Raw genomic sequence first — 8,862 nt, 5'->3', positions numbered from 1 at the left:
TTTCCATCAATTTTTCCTCTTTTAATCATTGCTATCAACTCAAATAAACAGTAAACTATATTCTGACATGGTAAGGTACACAAATGTCTTATTTTTCAAATTTATTTATTTTTTTCACTTCTGGTTCATGGATACCCTTGGTCACTAGGAGCCGCTACATCCAGGGTTGTTCAACACTGAGTGGACGCCACTCGAAGGGGATCAACACCCCTCAGCCTATTTACTGACCTTACCCCAAGAGCTTTCAGGAATTGACCGTGTGACCTTTCGATTGGCGAGGCACTGATTGACCGATTGAGCTAACTCTTGGGGCTTTTATAAAAAATTAGGACCATTTCTCGATTTGTGCGTGTTATTCTTGCGAGGGGCCATGCTAATCTTCTCTGTATCACTCCAATTTTATCAGATGTCTCCGAAGAGACATTTTTCATATTTATTAATGTGCCTTATTATTAAGTTAAAAGATTGTAATAATTACATACTTAACACGATTCTGTAGGTGTTTCATGATTCCGTAGCTATATCCATGGTTTTCCAGATTCCAGTACACCATCCAAGCAAAGAAGCACATGGGAAGATGGGGATTGATCTCCTCATGGATCTCATCCTATTTGCCTGAGCCAAATCATCAAAGAAATCACCTAGTGGCCCAGTGAAAGAAGCAGGTCAATACGTGGATAAACAAGGCAGTGAGAGTTCAAATAGATCATGACTCTCCGATTTTCTTCCAAATAGAAAATCGTCGAGAAACATTATTTCTCCATTATAATATTAGAATTCAGATTAGGATTGTTTTAAGTTTTTAAGGAATAAAAGTCTCAATCTGTTGAGCACGAATTCTATATATACAACTCTGTAAACAAAAATTAAAAACACATATATTTAATTTTTAATTGACCGTTTGAAGTTTCATAACTCTGTTCTTTTTAATTGAAGAATTATTCTTGTCAATCTCATGCGCAGTTAGCTGTTGAATTAAAGTCTTAAAACTTGTTGTTTTGTGGAGGGCCCCTATAGACAGTCGAGGTTATTTCTTTTATTTTTAGCTCAGTTCATTTCGTTTTCATTATTTCCAGAATTGCATTATCGCAGCTTCAATTTCTTTGTAATTACTTGTTTACAGTCTTTCATTTGTTGTTTGTCAATTTCAAATCATTTGTATGCTTTCTAAAATAGGACTATGTACATAATCCTCTTCTTTTCATAGCAAATATGTTTGATTAGATCACATTCCTTCTGCTTTTGTTTTATTATTTCAAGTAAAATTGTTAATTGCAGTATGAAGATCTTAACATAGATTGCTTTATAAATTTATTCTTAAATAGAAGTGATTCTTTGTAGAGCAGAAATAATTGTATTTCTAGAAAATAAGTAGTTTATTCATAGATTTTAGAATAAATTTCTTTTAGTTCTTTTAAAAAACACAATTTATCTTTAAAAAATATTCATAGAATTTACAATGTAGTTTTTCTTTTCCATCACCTTGCATATTAATTCTTTTGAAACTAACAAAAGTCAGTTAAATAGGATCATGATATCTTGTATTACTTTCCTTTTCAAGAGTGGATTGTATGAATTTAGTTGTAAATCTTCAGTTTCATTAGGAACATAGAATAAAGAAAATCCTTAAAACAAACACAATCATCATCATAATAAACTCAAAAGGGATTCTAGAATATATAGTGCACTTGCACTTCACAAGTTTACCAACTTTGGTCGATAATTTATGTCATCAATTTAAGAATGTTAAATTGACTAAACAGGAGCCCCACTTCACTTGCACAAGATGATGAAGCCGCCGGTAGAGTTGGACAAAGCACGCATTCGGAGTCTGATCCAGAACTGTGAGGAACTCCCGTCTCTCATCACTAGTGTGGAGGCTTCGTATGCACGATTGTACAAGAGTTTGGATTTTGTGGTGACAAAGTAATACACCCTGTCAATTGGTATGATCAACGAGGCTAAAGAGAAGAAGAAAGTTAGACTGGAGCTCGATGCATATTTTGATCGATTGATGCTCATGGCTTCCAGTGCAGATTTTCAAGTCAACGCAGATAACATTCGGATGTACATCGTCGGTTTGACCTTGATCAAGGCTAAGTTGCGCATATTACAGGACGAGTTGGACCGAGGTTCCAAATCAGTATACCCAGAAGAAATGGAGGCAAGAGTTCATTTCTAGAAGGACATCATCAAAGAGTACACAGACACCATTGCTCACTACCAATCATGGCATCAGTTCGTCACTGAGGATCACGAAGAGGAGGTTGATGAGTTGGCATTTCCATAGTTGTCCGAGTCTTAGTGTTGTATTATCTCATTGACTCAAGCTAATTTTGTCCCACAAGGGTATATGTGGAAAATGTATCATTTTGTAAACATGATGTAAAGTGAAATTGCAAGTGTTATTAGTGGAATACAAACAGTCATATGTAATGTAAAGAGTTATGTAATGAAGTTGAAGAGTCATGAGGGTAGTCCAGGAGTCACAAAGGGGAATGTCAAAGTTCACCCCACCCTTTGTTATAAATAGAACCTCATAACTCATAGAATAGGCTTTTGGGAGCCAATATTTTGCTAGGAATTGCTTAGAGAGCGCTTGGAGAGTATTGTGATGAGCCTTGGATTCTCCACAGTGTAGAGCAAGTGCATCTCTTTGGAGGAGCAAGTGGTTTTCACTGTAACGTTCCACTATTGGGGCTAGTGGTTTTCATGGTTGTATGTATGGTTGGAACTTTCACTTTATATAATGTAACATAGCCAACATGTTTCATGCATATGTTGTTATTGTAGTTCGACTATTATGGTTACTTTAGCAATGTATGTAGTTTTACTTACACATTGATGTATGGACTATTTTGTATGTGAAGGTATGAATCTTATTGAACCGCGTTGTTGGTTTAACTCATCACTTTGGATTGTCGACTATTCAGCTTTCTAGTTTGTGATGTCATGTAGCTTGTGTGTGCATTCCAGGTTGCATACTATTACATGCTTCTAAGGGACATGTTTCTTTTCCCCCTCTATGTGTTAGAACCTCCCCATGCATCTCTCTTGACTCGTTGTAAGGTCACACACTTGCTTTCGCCAAGGATATATTGCTTACCTCTACGCACTATCGCAGTCAAGGCATATATTTATTACCCATTGCTGGGAGTCCTACTTCAAATGGTCTGAGGTCTAGTTGGGACTTCTTACAGAGGAGATCCCCGGACATGTTGGCAGGTCTAGCACTGTCAACATTTCTGGCACTAGAAGGAGGGCTAGATGACAAGCTATGTCCTCAAAATATGTTTTGAATATTCACACATCTACCATGTCTTATGTTACACTTCATCCTCCGAGATGTATGTCTTATGGAGATGAATTTGAAATCTTAGAGGAGTTTTGGAATCTCTTGTCACAGAACACATATGAAGGTGAAGGCAGAACAACTTGGGAGAGGCATAGTCTTGCCTTTTCCAATCTATGTGACAACCTCGAATCCCATGAGGATTATGTGATCTGCATGTTGTTCGCATTCACGCTTTGTGGGCACCCATTGCAATGGCTTGTCACACTCCCTGAAATATCTATTCACTCATTTTGTCACTTTGTTATAGAGTTATTTGATGCATTCCATAAGTTTGACTGTCAAGCACTTAATAAAAAAATTCTTGAATTACGGAAAGCCCCTGATGAATCCTTGGCGCAATTCTAGTATCTCTTTTGTAATCTCGCATTTCAGTTCCCAGTGGATGAAATTGATTGGAAGTTTTTCAATGAAATATTTTAGTATCTTCTTCACATGTATGAGAATCCACATGTGTTAGAATCATTCAAACTTACCCCAACATACCTCGGTGTTAGAGCTATTAAATCCAAGACAAACACGGTTGTTTTCACAAGTGACTATCCATCCTCATCTCATCAAACAATGTTGGCCCTGCATTGGGAGGCGAGAGAAGGTACGCATCTATCTGTTGAATTGTCACGTCCTCCCACCCCACCTGACCTTGATATCTCCGCAGATTTGGCTATCAAGGCTATTGGTTTTCATGTGGAATTATTTCCTCAACCTCTATCCCCACGTTCTATTGATCCTCCAGATTGTATTGTGTTATGTTCTCCCATTTCAGACTCCACACTTGTTGTCCATGAGGATCAAGTTGTCGATGGAGTTGGTGTTGAGCAGGAAATTTGTGCTATCATTTATGATGAGTATGCATGGGCATCTAAAGAATAACCAACAGTGAAGGATAACCTCATTTTATCCACACCTAATCTAATTTTTCTTAACATCTTTTATGATTCTGCCATTGTTGATTCTTTGTGTGAGAATACATTCTTGGATGCATCTACTTCCGATCATTCACAGAATACACCGGATGTCAATCTGTCATTGCATAGTGGAGAGGACACACCTGCATTTGCAAATCCACTTGATATTTCATCTGTCATTTTCGAAAACGCAGAGGGTCAAAATTCTTGCTTCTCATCAACCTCTTTGTACAATACATCAGATCATGAGGATGCCAATGAACATATCGAATTTTCTGATCATGGTTTTCATGATCTCTTTTCTCCTTCATTCGATCATGATGTTGATTCATTCGCTATTGATATTTCTAAGCCACCCGTCTTCGATGATCTACCTATTGATGAAGTGGAAACACCACAAGTTATTGAAGAACTTCAACCCAAGCTAATGGTTATGTCAGTTCCTCACTGTCTTGAGGTCGATCCACTCCATATTAGAAATTTGTTGAAACACCTAAGGCTCCTCATCACTCACCTATGTACACTAAAGATCAATCGAGTTTACAAAATTCACATCCTCCACCTGAATCAAATAATCCCATTTCTCATTCATTGGAGGAATCATACACAACGAGCACTCTTGCTAAGTGTAAGTTGTCTTTCTTTCTCATGTTTTCTCGTTTGTCACGATGAAAAGAGTGTGCATGTTTGTTGTCCGCGCGCAATGTGAAGCATGACCATGATATGTCCACAGAATGCTTGTCTTACGCTTTTATTCTTTTCTTTTCTGTGGACATTTTAAACTCGGAGCATGTTGGTCTTCACTATTATATATTTCTTGCTTGTTGGTTTACACATTTATCATTCTCATAGACAACACCTTCACCAACATGGGTCAACCAATGCGTCGATGGATGCATTGGAAATATCACTTCATGTGAGCCGGCCCATGCAATGCTTATTTTAGCAGTATGAGTACTATTTTCTTTCTTGTTTTTCTTTTTTTTGCATGCTTGCTTTGTTTACATTGTTTGTGTTTCTTGTTTGCTTGCTTTGTTTTCTTGCTTTTCTTTCATTACTTCTATCCTTTTATTTCTGTTTATTTGCTTGCTTTCACTCATAGGTGTAGTTTCGCATAAAACCTTGTGGCTCTCAAGACAAGCAAGGTAAAGTACAAGAGAACGTGTACAACTATAAACATTTGGTTATCTATTGTCCTCTCTCTTTATGAAAGAGCTTGTTTTCTTCAGTCGATGATACCCTGATGGAAAATAAGTTCTGTTCAGAGTGAGTCTTGGTAAAAAAACAACGCTTGCACTTTAAATAGTACCACCTACTCTAATCGGTTCTTTTGGGTTAACTCTTGTCAGGTCCTTCAAGTAGAGTAAGGTGAGGGGGAAAACCTTAAACCTTAACAAGTATTGTTAGAGGTATATATAAAATACTTCTCTGAAGGGACAACCTCTTCTGCTCTCAATAAGTCGGGATCCCTCTTCTGCCTCTAAAATAAATAAGTGCCTATGCACAATTCTTTGAAGAACGAAAAAAAAATGAAAAATGAAAAATAAATAACACAAAAGAAGAGAAAGGCTTCCTGCACAAAGAGGTGATGCAAGTAACTCTGCCGGGGTACTGGCCAGGCTCACTGGAAGCAGAGAGATGCTTGTGTTCCTGCGTGATTCCGCCAGGGTACTGTCTAGGCCTGCTAGCAGTGGAGCAACACCAGAGATGAAACTAAGACTTTGACATCTTTATTACTTGTGTACCAATATACCCCTCATCCCCAATCAAAAAAACTCACTTGACTTGGCTTGGAATGTGTGCTAATAGATCAAGAGAATGGTAAGGGACTATATCTTTAACTCAAGCTTAGTATTGAAGCCATGGAGATCGAAGAATCGAACAATACTTTTGAAGGTGTTAGAATCGCTTTTCACGAACAAGGTCCATACAGAGATCTTGAGTTCTACCAGTGTGTCGCCAATGTTGTAGCGGCTACAACCACCCTCCAAAATTTTTCCTTTTCTTTGTTTTGGAGCCTCCCTCCTTGAAATCATCACAACTATCCTAGATTGATCATGTAATTATTCTTATTTGATTTCATCTATCATCTAGCAGCTTGTGTTCAACTCATTTATCCCGTTAAACAACCACAAGCACACCTAACACTTGGGTCACATCCGGCCAACCGACTGTTGGGAAAAATTGTGCAAACCTAGAGGACGACTTGTCTTCCCCTCAGGAATTGTGCAGAACAACCCAGTAGTTGCCTTGTACTGAGAAATTCTGTAGAGAAGGCCAACCAACCTTGCTTTGGAAATTGCGCAAAGTAGACCAGATGACACTACTCCAGAAATGTACAGTTTCATCCATCTGGCACTGCTATCCATAATTACGTGGAGCAGGCCAGGCCAGATGCACTGCCCTCCAGAAATGCACCAAACTAGCTCAACTGCACTGCTCTCCAGAAATGCGTAGAGTAGCCCAGACCAACTACATTATTCTCTGGAATTGTGTAAAGCTAGCCAACTGCACTACCCTTGGGAAATGCACAGAGAAACCCTACATCACGTCTCTGGAAAATTGCACAGAGTTGGATAGCCAGCCAGAGCCACTCAGTCCAGAAACAACGCAGAAGTTTTCCCTCAGCTCTTGTCTGTCACATGTGCCAGTAGGTTGCCTGGTTCCCTCCAGAATTGTGCAATCCTTATTTTCATTCTTGGCATCTTTTACCAAAAAAGAAAAAAGAAAAAAGAAAAAAGCATCCCTAGATTTTCGGGATCTATTTTTAGCAGGAGGACTTACATGAAAAACCGTTTTAGAAACTCCTCACCAAGTGTCGATTTTTCCTAGATTTGTGGCATGTGTGCCATAAACCCTAATTTCACCAAATCTACTTAAACGCACTTCATAGCTCTTTCTTCACATCTATCTTGGAGCTCTGGCATTCCTGAGGCATCTAGGAACCTTTGGTACAACCGATGCAACTTTTCTAGGTAAGTTTTTCTTTTCATGCCTTTTTCCGCTTTTTCTGTCACTTTTTATTTTTTATCTTATATGAGTATTGTTTCCTTGGTTTTATTGAACGAACGTTGATGTTTCAATGTATTTTATCTTGTAGAAGTGTTGTTTCATTTTTTTCATTACCTTTCCGTAGTGTCACACACATAACATTGTTTCTACACTTGCAGTCCTCGTTTTAGCGACTCGTTTCTTGAGCTTCTTGGTTTTGTTGTTTGACTGATTTCTACACTTTCTTGAATTGCATGCGTGCTTATTTCACTTTGATCTTAACCAACTCCATACACACATTCACTCCTTTGTGTTTTCAGGTTGCCATTGGGTAGATCCGGGCTAGCTTGGTCTGAATCTTGTCTTTCCCAGCATGTTTTGTGCATTCCTGGAAATCAAGGCTCTGACTTGCCTCTAGGAATTGCATAGAGGTTGCCCACACTGTCTCTCAGCTATGCCCTATGTAATCTTGGGAGGTAGTGCCCAGTACTGCCCACTGGAATTGCGTAATGCGCAGTTCCAGCTAGCAACCCAGCCTGATTGTTCCTACGCATTGCATAGTTTCAATCAAAAGTCATCCTCACTGGACTACACATTCCGCAGATCCATCCAACAGTCAGTCTCACAGGTAGCTAGGACCGTGCAATGCGTAGTTCTAGCTGACAGTCTCCCAGCTTCCTGAAGTAAATGCTACGCAATCTTTCCCAACAGTCATGAGTTTGTTGCCTGAATGTTTCTCGAGTTGTTGAGGTGTTTTTAGCTGACATTGTCTCTCCATGAGTGTCTTCTTCGTCTCCAGGTACCACAATTTTTTGAGAAGATTCTCAGCAGTACAGATATCACGGCCTCTAAGAGATCTGTATCAAAATACATAGTTGAAAGAAGTATTGGGGATGTGGTTGAACAGGGGTCTATGAGGTTGCCTATGTACACAGACACACACCTGTTCAACGATAAATACATCAAGATCACATGGAAAGACATCAACACCATTTTCTCGGGCAACTTTGAGGAGAATCTAGAGGATCAACAAGTTACTGTGAACATCCATAAGTCAGGATTATACAAGGTTACATGCAGGTTTCCTGTGTTCCCTTGCACAAATGTGATCCACTAGATTATCTCACACACTAATCCTATGACAATGATTACAAGCAATGCCAATGGAGCAAGTATTTCTTCCCTTACAATGGAGGATTATCAACAGATATATCATTTTCCATTAGCAGCGAGTAGGATGGATGCACTGTTCTATGCTCCCAACAACAACACAAACACAAGAGACATCTTGAAGCATTGGGTAAAGGAGCTAGCAAAGTTCAAGACAACACCCAACCATATATACAGGATGAAGAAACTAATGAAGGCATACCAGCTCTTGGTCATCTTCGCATGCCACTTGTATGGCCAAGGGAGTATAGAGACCTTCCCGTAGAGTTGGGTTGCTATGTTGGATTAGCTAGCAAGTGAAGGAAAACCATTCAACTGGTCTGACATGTTGGCTCTCTAGTTGAAAGTGCATCTATCCAATTCCTGGAGTCTGCCCAAGGATTAGTAAGCAATATTCTTCATGTCTTCCAACTTGCTCAATGAAATTTATTCCCATCAACA

General features: G+C 39.0%; 1 non-coding gene across 1 annotated transcript; it reads right to left on the bottom strand.

The window, feature by feature from the left end:
* Positions 1-320: 320 nt before the first annotated feature.
* Positions 321-422, bottom strand: LOC149147654 (U6 spliceosomal RNA). The gene has a single exon (XR_016263837.1). It is a non-coding gene; the product is annotated as a U6 spliceosomal RNA (small nuclear RNA).
* Between the last annotated feature and the right edge of the window lie 8,440 nt (positions 423-8,862).

This window comes from Pinus tabuliformis, chromosome 9, assembly GCF_031772625.1.
Source record: "Pinus tabuliformis cultivar Carrire ecotype Pingquan chromosome 9, CPIR1, whole genome shotgun sequence".
NCBI classification, from domain to species: domain Eukaryota; kingdom Viridiplantae; phylum Streptophyta; class Pinopsida; order Pinales; family Pinaceae; genus Pinus; species Pinus tabuliformis.
This window is presented reverse-complemented; position numbering and strand designations above follow the sequence as displayed.